The sequence below is a fragment of the Silene latifolia genome, chromosome 10, assembly GCF_048544455.1.
Source record: "Silene latifolia isolate original U9 population chromosome 10, ASM4854445v1, whole genome shotgun sequence".
NCBI classification, from domain to species: Eukaryota; Viridiplantae; Streptophyta; class Magnoliopsida; order Caryophyllales; family Caryophyllaceae; genus Silene; species Silene latifolia.
The window spans coordinates 155,829,330-155,845,647 of NC_133535.1; the positions used below are offsets into that span (position 1 = coordinate 155,829,330).

The following is a 16,318-nucleotide window of genomic DNA, read 5'->3' on the forward strand; positions in this document are numbered from 1 at the left end:
ACAACCGCAACCACTACGATTTGCTACCCCACAGACTCCATTGATAGACTCACTAAAGCTCCAACCCGACAATCACCCCCAACTCCTCACAGTTGCACACACACCTGACCACGATCCACCGGACCTGCCCAAACACCGTTATAAGGATACACGTCTTAAACATGGTAAAATATGTGACACCGCAACGACATCGAAACAGCCCGGAACTATCACTAAAGCGATCCCCGTAATCAAACTAACCCATGGTTAAGAGGGCGTACATTGACTCGAGCCATAAGACGCATACGGTCTCACCGAAACCCCGTCGAAACCGCTCAAAACAGAATGGGTACTGCTCGCTTTCGCCACTAATGATTGCCCAAGAACCACCACAACGACTCTAAAAACCCGTTCCCAACACCCCGTAACTGACCCTAGTGAACCACAACCAACCTACCTCAAACCCGGCATACAACAATATCAACACGTTAATATATATACAACAGAAATCTACCAATGTACCAACATCGTACCTTGCTTAATTAGAGGAGGAAGGGTGATGGAAACAAATCACGAGATGGTTGTGCAACGGATTTAAGTCGACGATTGTGCTTCTCGTAGTTGCATCTCGCCGTCTGCGCACTTCTTTCCTAATGAGGGTTTTTTTTTTATGGGAATTGGGGACTAGTACAACTATAATAGGTTAACTAGTATTCTATTGTTATATGACTATTATAACATAAATAATAAATATGTATATATAATATAATTTATACTTGTTACTTTTGTATATATTTATCTATACGCAGTCCTATTATTATTGTCATTGACTTTGTGTTTTACCATTACGCTACCAACTACTTATCATATTCTTATATATCATATCCTATCTTTCCAAGTAATGCTTTCAATAACGTTATCAAAAATACGGGGTATTACAGTATTGGTCAACACTAATAATTTGTGTGATTTAAATAATGACAGTGATGACAATGATGACACCTTATGGGACTGGATGCAAGCTGAGGAAGAACATAATGACGAGGACTAATGAGTAGTGACCAGAGAAAAAATTTTATACATTTGTAGTGTCTTTCATTGATGATTATTATACCTGAATTGTTTGTCTGAATATTTTTTATCTTTTATCTTACATTTCTGTCGGGTTTTTTTGATATTTTGCCTGAATTTGATCTAACTAAATTTTATTTATAATGAATTAGATCTTTTGTCTGAATTTTTTTTTGTTATGATGTTAACATTACTGCAATTGAAGTATGAAAGGAAGCTTGAATGAATATGAGAGAGTTCGCATTGAAAAAATTGCACAAAATCGTGCAAGGATGGAAGAGTTGGGGATACTGAGAATATTGTACGATCGTCAAAAAGCCTGGTTGAAAGTAGCAAGAACAAAAGAGGTAAACAAAATAAATTAGGAAGAACAAATCATTCGACAAAGAAGATCCGAATTATGTTCCTAGCAACACCGAGTCCGAGGATGATGATCATGTAAATGCCGAAGTTCGTCATAAAAAGGTTTCTCTGTTTTTCTCTGATCCGAATATGCAGGTTTCTCTGATCTGTACAGTACATTTTTTTCTCTATTCAAAGAACACTTTGATTTGTTCATAATTTTTGTCTGATCTGTACATTTTTTTCTCTTATCTGTTCAATTTTTTTATTACATGTCTACCTACTAATGTATATGCGGGTTTCTCGGTCACCGGTAGTCGGCAACGTGCACAATATATACCACCTAGGTCAGTGACTAGATTGAGAAATCAATGTCAAGCTAACAAAAACCAACAACGGTTCGAGCTCCGGCAACACCTTGACAAAGATCAGACAGGGGAAATCAATGTGAGGAGAAACATGACTATGGCTGACATGATCTTGATGAGAAACCAGATGCAAAAAGAAAAAGAAATGAGTACTGATTTTGGTCAATCATCACATTTCACCCCTACCAGAGAAGACTTAAACATTGGCTCAAAGACGCATGAAACTTATATCCAGCCTTCGCCTACTCAGGGAGATACGATAGGAGGTAACTGTACCATATCATAATGTGTAGGGTAAGATATTTTAATTTTATAATTATCATCCTTTACACTATTTAGTTTTTTCATTCAACTTATTAAAAAAATGCAGTTCACTACGAAAATTCATCTCAAGCCGAACGAGATGAACTTATAGCAGCATGTTTTGGAGGAGATCCATTAACTGATAGTACTACTGAAGGCGAGACACATAGCTCTGAAGAGGAATATCCTGAAGATGAGAGTGAGGAAATAAACTTGGATATTCAAGATCTTGAACTAGATCGTAAATTAATATTAGTTAATTTCTTGTATTTTTTTTTATATTACATATATAAAAATATTTTGTATATTATATGGATATTTAATTATATACTGCTTGTAGCTATCTTGGAAGGCGGTACAAGAGGACCAACAATGTTACACCATGTACACACGCGACCGTTGGAGAAAAGGGTGGCCATCATTCTAAATGAGTTTGGGCAACCAATTGGTCCCATATTGGAGAAGCAAGACATTGTAGGTGAATTTTCTCGTTTTTTAGGTACATTAGCTCGGGATTATGACTATGTACCCTTAGTCATTGACTCTTGGCGGAAAGTCCCTAACAAAGATAAACTGTGGGATTATATCTTGGTATGCCTCCTTTTAATTATAGCTTACTTGAATTCAGTAGCGCCTTCATTATTTTATTTTTCAAAATTGTACAAAACCGTTATATTCTATGCAGGGAAAATATATAGTACCAGATGAAGGTAAAGACTGGGTAATGAAGACTGTTAGAGATGCATGGAGAGTCCACAAATGTCGTTTCAAGAGAAAGCATTTCTACCGCTATAAAGATGATAAAAGTAGGTGGCGAAATAGATCTAAACTAGTTCCTGATGAGGACTTTCTAAAATTACTTGCCACATGGAAAAAAAGTCTGAGAAGGTGATATTCATCTCCTTATACTTGAATTTATAACTCATAATGTTCTTGGTCATATATATATAATTCGTCTTTAATTACGCAAGTGTGGTTCACTATTTCTATGCATTTATCTAATGTGCAGCAACGATGCTCTCGTAACCGTGATCGTCGGTTGGCTCAAAAAAATATGCACACGGCTGGGCCAAAAAGTTTTGCAATTATACGAGAGGAACTGGTAATTTAAATGGATGTCATCAGTTATGAACTATAGATAGATCATTTTTACCGAAGTATATATTATGCTATTTCTCATTTTACAGAAAAATGAAAATCCAGACAAAGAGCCACCTTCTCTTGCTAAATTGTTTGAGCATACTCGTGCAAGAAAAATTGGAAAAAAGTATAAAGAGCCGTATGATGATACAGAAGGAAAGATAGTAAGTTAATTAATTTTCTGGTTGGCTCATTATAATTATTCTGATGCATTCAAAATTTTTTTGACGAGTGAAAGTCTAATCATAAGTCTAATTATAGGCAAACATGAAAAATTATGTACCTGATGATGGAGAATGCCCAACATACCCCTTTTTGCATGTCATGGGCAAGGAATATGACGGCCGTCGTAGATTATTTGGCAGGGGTGTGTCTAATAAAAGGTTGAAGGAGGTGAATGGTACACAACCCTCTTATGTGGTTCCAGTGGAGGTTTTGGAGTCTTTGAAAACTACTCTACGTGAAGATTGGCGAAAAGACATGGACTGCGAAATGAGTAAACGAATCAAAGAACATGAAGCAGAACATCTCAAGAAGAAGGCGGAGTTAGAAAGCATGCAAAAAGATATTGAAAATGAAAGAGAGTTAATGAGAGACCAAATACTGACAAAGATAATTGGAAGACTACCTCCAGATGTTGTCAAGGAGTACTTAACATGAGGTATATATATTCCTTCATTGTTCATTCTTTTTGTCTCTAATTTTCTCCGGTAATTTGAATTTATTTTTCGAAAAGCGCGTTCTGCTGGCTGCAGTAGGTGTTGCTGTGTTGCTTTCTTAAATTGTTGTCGAAAAATGCGTTCTGCTGGCTACAGTTAGTAGTTGCTGGCTGCAGTAGGTTTAGGATAGTTTATCCAGACCCCCATCTATATAAAACAACATGTGTATATATATTCCTGCAGCTGGTGTCCCTAGTGCGTCACCGTGAGTGTGTTTACTGGGTCTTGAGTCGAAGTTGGTGGAATTTATGGACCGTGTTGATTCGCGGCTGAATGAGCAGTCTTCTATGTTGGCTGCCGTTGGTTTGGAAACCTCAGATACAACTGTTTCACTTGAGCCACAGTTCTTCGATTGGATGTCAAGTGTGGATAATAGGTTATAAGTGTTGAGTTCGGTTTTAGCTGATGTGAATTCTGAGGTGAACATGTGTATATATATTCCTGCAGCTGGTGTCCCTAGTGCGTCGGCTGTGAGTGTGTTTACTGGTCTTGAGTCGAAGTTGGTGGAATTTATGGACCGTGTTGATTCTTGATTACAGCCATAGTACCTTTTTTCTTGAATTATTTAATTTTCATGTGGGATTATGCCATTTTAGTGTACTCTGGTCTGTGTTCAGAAGCATAAAGTTCCAATAGCTGCGCTTTCTGTGTCCCCAGGCGCACCGCTTAAGTTCCCCGAGGCGTTTCTCTTTCTTCGTTTCTATTCTCACTCTTTTCCTTGGTAGCCTTGACTTGAGCTCATTTCTCATTTAGGGTTTAGGCCTGAGCTCAATGCTTGGTCTCTTCAGAAAAGAAGTGGGTTAACAAGGGGTGAATAGGTTTCCCTTTGATATAGGATATTACGAATATGACCTGAAAAAGTGAAGCCTTCTGAGATTACTGACAACCATTGTCTTGGTATAATCCACAGTTTTATTAAGGATGTACTGATGTAGAATGTCCTCTAGCCACTCATGAGTTATATATTTCCTCTGATTCACAGATACCTTATATATTCGTCATGTGAGAATTACCTTATATATTCATCACATGAGAATTAAGAAGTAGGAATTGAAATACCAATACGTATATTTTTCGCTTTGCACCTCAAGAAGTAATTTTATATATTTGCCTCATTTTTCAAGCGGAGTGATGAATATGGAATTGTAAGGTATGTAAGGGCTCAAACGTCTTGCTTAGAGCTAATGAAAATACATTTCTATTTCGATGGAGCCAAAATGTCATTATTCTTTGGTTTGGATTATGATGATTTAAAGTAAAATTGCTTTCTAAGTTGACTGTGCTTCTTTATTGTGAATTAACACTTATTAAATGCACTCTTTATTGTCGGTCATCCAGAAATAGCTTATCATGAGGTAAGAGTGTGTACATTCGGCCCTCCTTCCCTGCCATTGATAGGAACCTGTGAGACACCGGGGTAACGTTTGTTGTTATGCTGGTAGTGTACTAGTGTCTAGTACAATTAGCATTCTAATAACTACGGCACAATTCATCTTCTGATAGCTGAAACTTTGTGCTGCTAAAATAAACAAGAAGCCTTGATTGGTTTCATGCTAGACCACTTCCATCCCAGATTATTGTGAAAAATATGTACTCCGTACATTGCAGCGACTGGAGCACTCCAGTACACTGTTTCTGTTATTATTCGTTTATAAGCAGATAACTGATTATTTTGCTCATCAGTACGAGGTCGGGATATATGAAAAGACTATTAGCCACTAAGTAGATAACTGTAATGTTGTTGTTGTTGTTGTTGTTGTTGATTCGCGGCTGAATGAGCAGTCTTCTATGTTGGCTGCCGTTGGTTTGGAAACCTCAGATACTACTGTTTCACTTGAGCCACAGTTCTTCGATTGGATGTCAAGTGTGGATAATAGGTTATAAGTGTTGAGTTCGGTTTTAGCTGATGTGAATTCTGAGGTGCAGGGGCATAGTTCAGTTTTAGCTGATGTGAATTCTGACCATGTACCCTTTGATTATAGCCTACGCACTACTGTGTGCGAAAGTCATTGCCCTTGAGGATGTCATTTGAACCCCAAGAGAGATTTTCAGCGTCACAGAACATTGATGGTGAAACTGTTTATGAGTAATCCATTCAAGGACGAAGCAACGGTGCCATTAATTGCTGGGATTATCATGTTGCTGAGTCGTGCTTTTTCTACCTAATAATTGTGTTGGTTGACAGTGGCCTAGTAATAGCTTTCTTTAGTAATGCTCTTGCCAATCAGTAGGTCGTCCCTTGTGACGGGTCGGATCTTGCGACGGGTATTTTGTGACGGGTCCTTGTTAATTAGTTGTTCTTTAATGCATTATTTATTATTTCGTGATAATTAAGTGTGACGTATCATCTATGCTTATTGAGCCTTTGAATCCTCAAATCTAATAATGTTCTATTTTTTATGTTACAGGTTGCATTTGAGGTATTAACAATGATGACGGGTTGATTGTTTGTCCGGTTGGCAACATATATATGCTCACAATACAAGAATGAAGACTTATAATTAGTAGCTTTCAAATAGTTGTTAACAATTATTATTTGTTATATTTGTTTTAGTTAAATAATTGAACATTTGCGATCGAAGTTCTACTTTTGATCCTTTTTTGAAATGTAATTGACATATATTTTTGAGACTGAATCAATTGAATGCACAATTAGAGAGAATTACAATTGTTGCGTGCCTTACAAGTCCTTATGTCGTTGCACTTTATTAAGTGTTGTTTTTGAATAAATTAGTGTTGCATTTGTTTATTATAAGTGTTGTTTTGGGACGTAACCAGTGTTGCGTTTCCAAAATAAAAATGTTGCATTAATTTCATATAAGTGTTGCTTATCAACATGAAAAGTATTGCATTACTTCAGGAAGTGTTGCTTTTTTTACATAAGAAATGTTGCATTAGAAGATATAAAATGTTGCCTTTGCAATTGAAAAAGCGTTGCATAAACATGACCTATGCAACACTTTTCAAAAGTGTTGCTTCAGATTAAAAAGTGTTGCATTAAGCGTTGCAATGACCTAATGCAACAAGACCTGATGTAGCACTTGATTAAGTGTTGCATAAACTCTATTGCAACATTTATATGACATTATGCAACAATAGCAAAATGTTGCTATAGAATCTAAATGTAGTAGTGTAAATATAAGTCTGATGGTTCAATTGAAAGATTAAAGGCGCGGCTTGTTGTTTTCGGCAATCACCAAGTAGAGGGGCTTGACTATGGCGAAACATTTGCTCCCGTTGTTAAAATGGTCACCATTCGCACTTTTCTAGCTGTTGCGGCCGTCAAAAAATGGGAATTACATCAAATGGATATTCATAATGCATTTCTACATGGTGACTTAGATGAAGAAGTGTAAAATGATGACATGTTACCCGTCTTATTTCAGACCAAAAGTAATGGTCTTAAGAAAAACGGACCGAAAAATGAAATATACGTAGGGAACGTGGGTGGGGCCATTTCTTAGATAAATAAAAAAATGCACTTTCAACCACAGGCTGACACGTCGGCTTTGTGGTTGTTCGTTTAATAAATAGGATGATGACAATGACGACGTTTCTTCTATGAGTTCTACTGATAGTTTAGAGTATCGATATAGGTTATGCGCGCGTAAAATGAGAATCTCGGGTGAAGAGGAAACAAAGGAAATGATACAAGCCAAAAGAAAAATGGCAGAGGAAGAATCTGAAAGAAAAATAAATGAGTGGTTAGAAAACACCAGTGATTTCCGAGGGTTACTTGATACAAGTAATGGTACTCTTTGGTTCATAGTGTCCACGTCATAACTTTTTATTTTTATTTCAATTTTTATACAAAATACTAATAAATCTAGCGGCTTTACAAAATGTCATCGTTCAAATATTTGTATCTGTTTTATTAAAAAAAAAAATTAAAAAGCAATGCCGCTGACTCGCTGAGAACTTCAGCTCCTTATCCAAACAATTTCCAACAAAGCACACTACAAAATGACAGTACTGGTATGGTAAGCCGCTAAGATTCCTAGCGGTTTTGTCTTTTATATATATATAAAAAAAACTAAGTGGAAACCGCTAGGTTTCTTAGCGGTTTCATATAAAAACTAGTGTAGATCTCGCGCAAATGCGCGGTACATATAGACCTTTTAATTTTTACCGTAATACTTATAAATTTTAAATTTATATTTCAAGAATTTTTGTAAAAGAAAATTAATCGTAAAATTAATCAAGAGAATTGAGTAATTCTATGAAATGATAAAGATATTACCGTATCTTGTTAATATTGTATATATCTTTCCATATCGTCTGTGTATCTTAATATTAGGATAGTTTCCATATCTCGTATATATTAGATTATAGTATAAGGTTAGTTTCCTTATCTCGTACATATTAGCGCTAGCTATTCTTGTATATATACTCGTGTTTCTCATCAATGAAATCTTAAGCTTTCTAAGCCATAAACAATTCTTACATGGTATCGAGCACCTGATCCTTTTTTTTTCCAATCAATATGACTTCGTCTCAAACAATTCCCAAAAACGATGAACCTACCAAACCTCTCCTTCTCATCAACATCAACTCGGTCAAAAAATTGACCGGCTCCAACTATCAAGCCTGGCGTCTTCAGCTATCCTCGCTGCTCCTAGGTTGTGACCTTTACGGCTATGTTGATGGTACGTTTCCATCACCCGCTAGGGAACTTACAAGTTCCACCGGCACCAAATCAACCAACCCCGCATTCAAGACTTGGTTCAAGCAAGACAAGCTCCTCTTTGGATCTGTGGCTAGCACCCTCGCCCCAACCTTTAGCTCCCTCATCCTCAAAGCAACCACCACAAAGGAAGCATGGGACATCCTTGAAACAACCTATGCCCTGCCTTCCCGTGGTCACATTAAACAACTCAAATTCAAACTCCGTAACCTCACCAAAGGCTCCACCTCTATTTCCGATTTTATGACCAAAATTAAGACCATTACCGATGAACTTGCCCTTCTTGGAAGCCCTATGTCGAATGAAGATATTACTGATCGCATCATTGACAATATTGATGACCCTCGCTACCAGTCTGTCATTGATGCGGTTCACGCTCGTGATACACCAATTCCCTTTGCTGAACTTCACGAAAAACTCATTAACAAAGAACTTACCATCCAAATCTCCGAACAATCCCACACCTCACCCTTTCCTGCCACTGCTAACCCTACTGCCTACCGCCCGTATTACCAACCACGCTCACCCAATCCAACCACTTACCAACCACGCCCCCCACCTATACTCCCTACCAGCCTCGCTGTCCTGCCCCACCATCAAACCCACCAAACCAGACCACCTACCAACCCCGTAACCACTATAAAGGGCGCTGCCACTGGTGCAACGTTCAAGGCCACTCCCTCACGTTTTGCCCGATTTTCAAAGAACTCTACCCTGACATAAAGGTTCCCCGACACCTTAAAGCCTCTACCCAACCACCACAAGCAAACACAACCACCACTCAACCCTCTGACCCGGCTGCCTCTGACCCATGGCTCCTTGACAGTGGAGCGTCACACCATGTTACAACTGACCTCGAAAATCTATCCCTTCACTACCCATATGACGGCACTGACGAGATTGTTATAGGCGATGGCTCGGGTCTTCCTATCTCCCATATTGGTTCCACTTCACTTTCCTTTAACTCTCGAACTTTTTCATTGTCTAATGTCCTTGTCGTTCCTAACATTCGCAAAAATATTCTTTCAATCTCACAGTTTTGTCTCGAAAATAATGTCTCTGTTGAATTCTTACCCACTTCGTTTTGTGTCAAGGATCTTAGCACGGGGGCACCCATTCACCGCGGCTCAGTCAAAGACGGTGTCTATCAACTCCTTCCCTCACATGTCTCGCCTCAAGCTTCCATGGCTCACACCTCCTCCACGGACTTTCACCATCGTGTTGGCCATCCTTCATTCCCTATTTTGCAGAAATTAGCTTCTCGTCTTAATTTTTCACATATTAAAAATACTCCATGTAATTTTTGCCCCATTAATAAAAGCACAAAATTACCATTTACTGCTTCGTCTCTTGTTACTCGTGCCCCCCTTGAAGTTGTCTTTAGTGACCTATGGACATCTCCCATCCACTCCGTCGATAACTTTAAATATTATGTCATATTCGTCGATCATTTCACAAAATATGTCTGGTTCTATCCTTTAAAACGCAAGTCTGACACATACTCCATATTTACTCGTTTTAAACCCCTCGTTGAAAAAAAATTTCGCACCACGCTCCGCACACTTTACTCTGACAACGGGGGAGAATTTCAAAAACTCGCCCCCTACCTTGCCACGAATGGCATATCCCACCTCACCCCACCTCCGCATACTCCCGAGCACAACGGATATGCGGGAGCGCCGACATCGTCACATTGTCGACACCGGCCTTGCACTTCTTACACACTCCTCCCTTCCTCATCAGTATTGGCCCCATGCCTTTCATACAGCCGTGTATCTCATCAATCGTCTACCCACGCTAACCCTTGATCACTCCATCCCTTACTCGAAGCTATTCGGTCAAGCTCCTAAATATCACCATCTTCGCAACTTTGGTTGCCTCTGTTATCCATGGCTTCGTCCCTACACTTCCCATAAACTTGACCCCCGTTCCATTGCCTGTATCTTTGTTGGCTACTCCCCGAGTCAACACGCATACCTGTGTCTTGACCTAAAAAATAATCGCGTCTACTCATCTCGTCATGTGCGCTTCATTGATGGTACCTATCCCTTTGCCACCTCACCCTCCAAACCCACATCTGTCCTAACCACCGAGACCTGGTGTCCCTTTACCATCCTCATTATACCCCCTGCCCAACCTAATACACCACCCACTCCTCCCTCTCCTCCTCCCAACACTCTCGCTGCCACACCTCCCAATACTACCCCCAACACTACCCCTGCCTCTCCTTCGCCACCTCCACCACCCCCTCCACCACCTCCTCCTCACCCTCACTCTATTCGTGCCTCTCATGGCATCTTCAAACCCATTAACCGTCTCAACCTTAATGCTGAACTCTCCTCCCCTGAACCACATACCGTAAAACAAGCCTTATCCCAACCCGTGTGGCGTCAAGCTATGCAAACTCAGTACGACGCTCTTGTTGCCAACCACACGTGGGACCTTGTCCCTCCCTCGCCTGATCAAAATTTGGTCGGGTGCAAGTGGATTTTTCGCACCAAATATAACCCCGACGGCTCCCTTAACAAACACAAAGCTCGCCTTGTTTCTAAGGGACTTAACCAACGATCTGGTCTTGACTACACCGACACCTTCAGCCCCGTCATTAAACCCGCCATGGTCCGAGTCTTGCTTAGTCTTGCTGTTACTAAGAATTGGGTGCTTCGCCAATTAGATGTTAATGATGCCTTCCTCCAAGGCACTCTCACTGATGCCGTGTATATGGCCCAACCCGCTGGTTTTGTTGATCCTTCCAAACCTTCACATGTTTGCCGGCTTCGAATGGCTCTCTATGGACTTAAGCAAGCTCCTAAAGCTTGGTACACTGAGCTTCGCACGCATCTTCAAAGTGTTGGTTTTACCAACTCGGTTTGCGACACCTCTCTCTTTATTCGGCATGGTACTAACCCAGTTTATGTTCTTGTTTATGTCGATGACATTATTGTCACAGGTCCTTGCTCCAACATGGTCCAACAGTTCATTTCGAACCTCTCTGCTAGGTTCTCGTTGAAGGACCTTGGGTGTCTTTCCTAGGTGTTGAAGCCCATCACACCAAACATGGTTTATTTCTCAGTCAGCGAAGGTACATTACTGACCTGCTCTCTCGTGCTAACATGCTTGATTCACGACCTGTTTCCACGCCCATGGACCCAACTGATCGGTTAAAACTTCGGTCTGGTGACCCTCTACCGGACCCTACTTCGTTTCGAACTCTTGTTGAAGGCCTTCAATATCTCTCGCTGACTCGCCCCAATGTTGCTTTTGCTGTTAATCGGCTTTCACAATTTATGCACAAGCCGTCTACGTCTCACTTTCAGGCCCTTAAGCGTGTACTACGATATCTAAATGGGTCTCTTGATGTTGGTCTTAATTTGGCTCGTGACTCTCCCCTTACACTTCATGCTTTCTCTGACTCTGATTGGGGAGGTGATAAGGACGACCTAATTTCCACCGGTGCTTACATTTGTTATCTTGGTCGTAATCCTATCTCGTGGAGTTCCAAGAAGCAACGCTCGGTTGCTCTCTCTTCGACTGAAGCGGAATACCGCTCCATCGCTTCTGCTGCTGCTGAAATCTCATGGCTTATTAGTCTCCTTAATGAACTTCATATTGTGTTGCCCCGTATTCCAACGGTCTATTGTGATAATATCGGGGCCACTCACCTCAGTGCTAATCCTGTATTCCATTCTCGCATGAAACATTTGGCAATTGACTATCATTTTATTCGTGAGAAAGTTCAAAATGGGTCTCTGCGTGTTCAACCTGTGGTAAACGATGATCAATTGGCTGACGCGCTCACTAAGCCTCTTCCTCGTACTCGGCTTCAAATGTTGTTGTCCAAGATCGGACTCTCTACTCGGCCGTCGGTCTTGCGGGGGCATGATAAAGATATTACCGTATCTTGTTAATATTGTATATATCTTTCCATATCGTCTGTGTATCTTAATATTAGGATAGTTTCCATATCTCGTATATATTAGATTATAGTATAAGGTTAGTTTCCTTATCTCGTACATATTAGGGCTAGCTATTCTTGTATATATACTCGTGTTTCTCATCAATGAAATCTTAAGCTTTCTAAGCCATAAACTATTCGTACATGAAATGTGTTTTTTATGAAAATATTTTGACTACCTTAAATTATTTTAATATTCTCTTTTTTCTTCACGAAGTTAATAATATGAGTAATATAGTTTTATACCAATTTTGTTTTATTTTTGTTAAAAGATTATACTTTATGTTTTATGATGAGAAGATTATTCTAAATGAGAAATTAGTTTAATAAATGAAAATCTAATTTGTTTTCATATATAAGCTTGAACATTTTGGAGGGAAAACTTTAGAGAAGTTTCTATTCTCTTAGTATATAAGCCGGATTTTCGATTGGTTTTTTTAGTTTAATTAAACTCTTCGGATTTAAGGGAAATAATTATTTGAATAAAATACTTTATGAATTTTTTTTATGCTTCTCTATTTTTCAAATTTTGCTTCATACTTATTTAAAATAAGGTAAGACTGTCATCATCTCAAATACGGAGTATTATTTAGTTTAGTTTTTTTTTTAAATTACAAAATTAGTGTTACCTCTTTAAGTATATCAAATTTAATTTTTATTTGTTTCCTTATTAAAATAGAGAAATTTGTAACACCCATATATATTCATTTGTTTCAGATTTGGAGGAAAAAAACGTAGAATCACCTATTCATTTAGTAAATAGGGGATTGAAAAAAAAAAAAACGTGATGACGTGGACACTATAGACCCAAATAGTTTCAAATGAACGCTAATTACCAAATTATTTTATTAACTAACGCTAAGATTTCCAAACATATCCCACCCATGTAGTTATGTTGGCATCTAAGAAATTGAGCCAAATTCTAATTACAAGTTCTATATGATTAATGGATGTGCTATAAACTTTAGAACCCAAATTTTTAACTACTTGCAATTGAAAAGATATTGAGCCAAATTCTAAGGTTTCCAAACATATAACTGTGTCAATCACAAAATTAAATTTCAATTCTAGATTTCTAAACATATCACAAGAGTTTGGGTACAATGTACAAAGTTACTGGCCTCGAACGCGAGTTCGAGGAAAGATCCTCCGGTGACAAATACTAGACTAAGGGGGTTGTACATTCTACCTGAGAAGTTTGCATGGAGTTAGTCAATAAACTTGATGTATGTGTTAGAGTTACTTCAACACTTCCAGCTATATTCTATGCCTCATTTCCTACTCTAAATGATTTTCGCAAATAACGAGCGTGGGTGGTGTTAATTGTTGTGAATTTACGGCTTATTCCTTTCTTTACACGTCTTTATTTGCCTGGTTTAAATTTTGGAATCATTGAACGTATTGCTAGGAAGTGTCTGTAGAAACCCAAGTACATCATTGAATTTACGTATATATAGACTTGCAGCTTGATAACTTAAAACTAATTCATGCACCACAAAATGAAACCATTCTATAACCTTACCATCATTATAGTATCATGGCTTGTTCTGTCCCCTTGTTTATGTTGCCTTACTCTCGGTCCTAACCGTAGTAATAAGATTCAATGTATTGACAGTGAGAGGGATGCACTCCTCCAATTCAAACATGGCCTCACAAACGATACTTGTGGGCGGCTCACTTCATGGGAACCCTATACCGACTGCTGCCGATGGGGTGGGGTCGTCTGTAGTAATGAAACCAGTCATGTCGTCAAGCTCAATTTAGTAGGTTCTGATGCCGATTCTGTTGGTGATTTAAGAGTAATTACCGGTTCATTTTGGCGTAATTAAGGTTGTTTCATAGATGGGTAATTTCTAAATAATATAATGCAAGTTCGGGAAGTACGGAGTGTACACTTGCATAATTATTTACGGAATTACGGTATAGTTTTCGTTCGAATAACTATGAGGGGGTGCGGAATCTTAGCAAAGTAAGGAATTGGCTGACAATTGTTAATAATTTACCTTTATTACAGGTTCTTTCATTGGATTTTTGTCAACTTTCTAAGGAAATTCCATCATCAATTTCTTATGTTAATTCCTCTGCCACTCTCCAAACAATCAGCCTTTCTGGAAATTTTTTAAAAGACAGTCTTATACTCCAGTGGTTGTTCAACTTGCCTAAAATCAATACCCAACTTACACATCTTGATCTATCCTCGAATGTTTTTGAAGTCCTCATCCCGAGCGAGTTTGGGAATTTACACTCCCTTTCGTACCTCTCCCTTTCCTATAATTCATTTCAGGGGAGTGTTTTCAAAGTTATTAGTAAGTTATGCACCTTGGAACAACTCCACTTGGGGCATAATAACTTCACTGATGACCTAAGTGATGTTATTCATTCCTTACTAAAGTGTAATAACAAAGCATTGTTAGTACTAGATTTGAGTTTTAATCATTTTTGGGGTGAAATTCCCAACGATATCGGCTCATTATCTTCTTTGAGGGAATTATACCTTGCCGGTAACCAGCTTAAAGGTGAGATTACTCTTGGCATAAGACAACTTATCATGCTTGAGATATTGGATGTTTCTTACAATTCCTTAGAAGGAACTCTTACTCGTACTTTTTTCTCAAGCTTCGTAAACTTACGTGGACTTGTCTTGTCAGATAACTCGAGATTGGTGATAAGCATTGAGGAGGATTGGATTCCTCCATTTAACCTAGACATAATCCTACTCGGATCATGTGAGCTAGGCCCGCGATTTCCAAAGTGGATTCAATTACAAACAAATTTCTCATACTTTGATATTTCAAATACAAGTATTTTTGATAGCATTCCCGTTTCCTTCTGGAACTCATTGTCATCCAATCTTCTATATTTGAATATGTCCTATAATCAATTTTACGGAACGCTTCCAAATTTGCTAGATATATCGTATGCTTTTGAAATAGACTTGAGTTCAAATCACTTTGAAGGTGTTGTCCCATCGGGACTTGCACTAAACACCAACTTTTTATACCTGAATGATAATAGGTTTTCTAACTGCTCCTATTTCTTATGCCCAAAGCTGAAAGTATTTTAGAAATACTTAACTTGTCAAATAACTTATGTTTTGGGGAGCTTCCAGATTGTTGGATGAATTTTACTCAACTAACAAGCCTACACTTAGAAAATAATCGGTTTTCCGGAAAAATACCAAATTCCATTGGTACACTGTTGACACTTCGGTACTTGCACCTATATAACAATAGCTTTTGAGGACTATTCCCGGCGGCATTTGAGAGTTTAACCTCCCTGGTCATCCTAAATCTAGGATACAATTTATTAAGTGGGTACATACCTCCAAGGATTGGTAATGCTTCTCGAAGTTTAGGTGCTCTTATTCTTCGTAAAAACCATTTTATTGGAGCGATACCTGAAAGTATTTGCCAACTCAAAAATCTCCAAATATTAGACCTTGCAATTAATCGCATCTTAGGTGTAATTCCCAATTGCATTGGTAATTTAATGGCTATGATGAAAGGGATAAAAAATCCAGGGATGGATTTTGACAGTGTTGTACTTGGTTTGAATGAACATTACGAGCCTGAAACAAAAACTGATACTGTGGTTGTTTCATGGAAACGAGTGGAGCAGAGATTCAAAGAAACGATTAAGTTTGTTAAATATATTGATCTTTCACGTAATGAGTTGAGCGGGGAAATTCCAGATGGCATATCAATTCTCAGTGGATTAGAATCACTGGACTTATCGAAAAACAAATTGAGTGGTAACA

The 16,318-nt window shown here is 38.6% G+C and overlaps 2 long non-coding RNA genes across 2 annotated transcripts; both read left to right on the forward strand.

Moving 5' to 3' along the window:
* The first annotated feature begins 1,485 nt into the window (after nt 1–1,485).
* On the forward strand, nt 1,486–2,945 carry LOC141609404 (uncharacterized). The gene is made up of 3 exons (XR_012527403.1): nt 1,486–1,515; nt 2,404–2,654; nt 2,749–2,945. It is a non-coding gene; the product is annotated as an uncharacterized LOC141609404 (long non-coding RNA).
* A 120-nt stretch (nt 2,946–3,065) lies between these two features.
* LOC141609405 (uncharacterized) lies at nt 3,066–6,409 on the forward strand. The gene is made up of 3 exons (XR_012527404.1): nt 3,066–3,165; nt 3,251–3,864; nt 6,331–6,409. It is a non-coding gene; the product is annotated as an uncharacterized LOC141609405 (long non-coding RNA).
* The last annotated feature ends 9,909 nt before the right edge of the window (nt 6,410–16,318 follow it).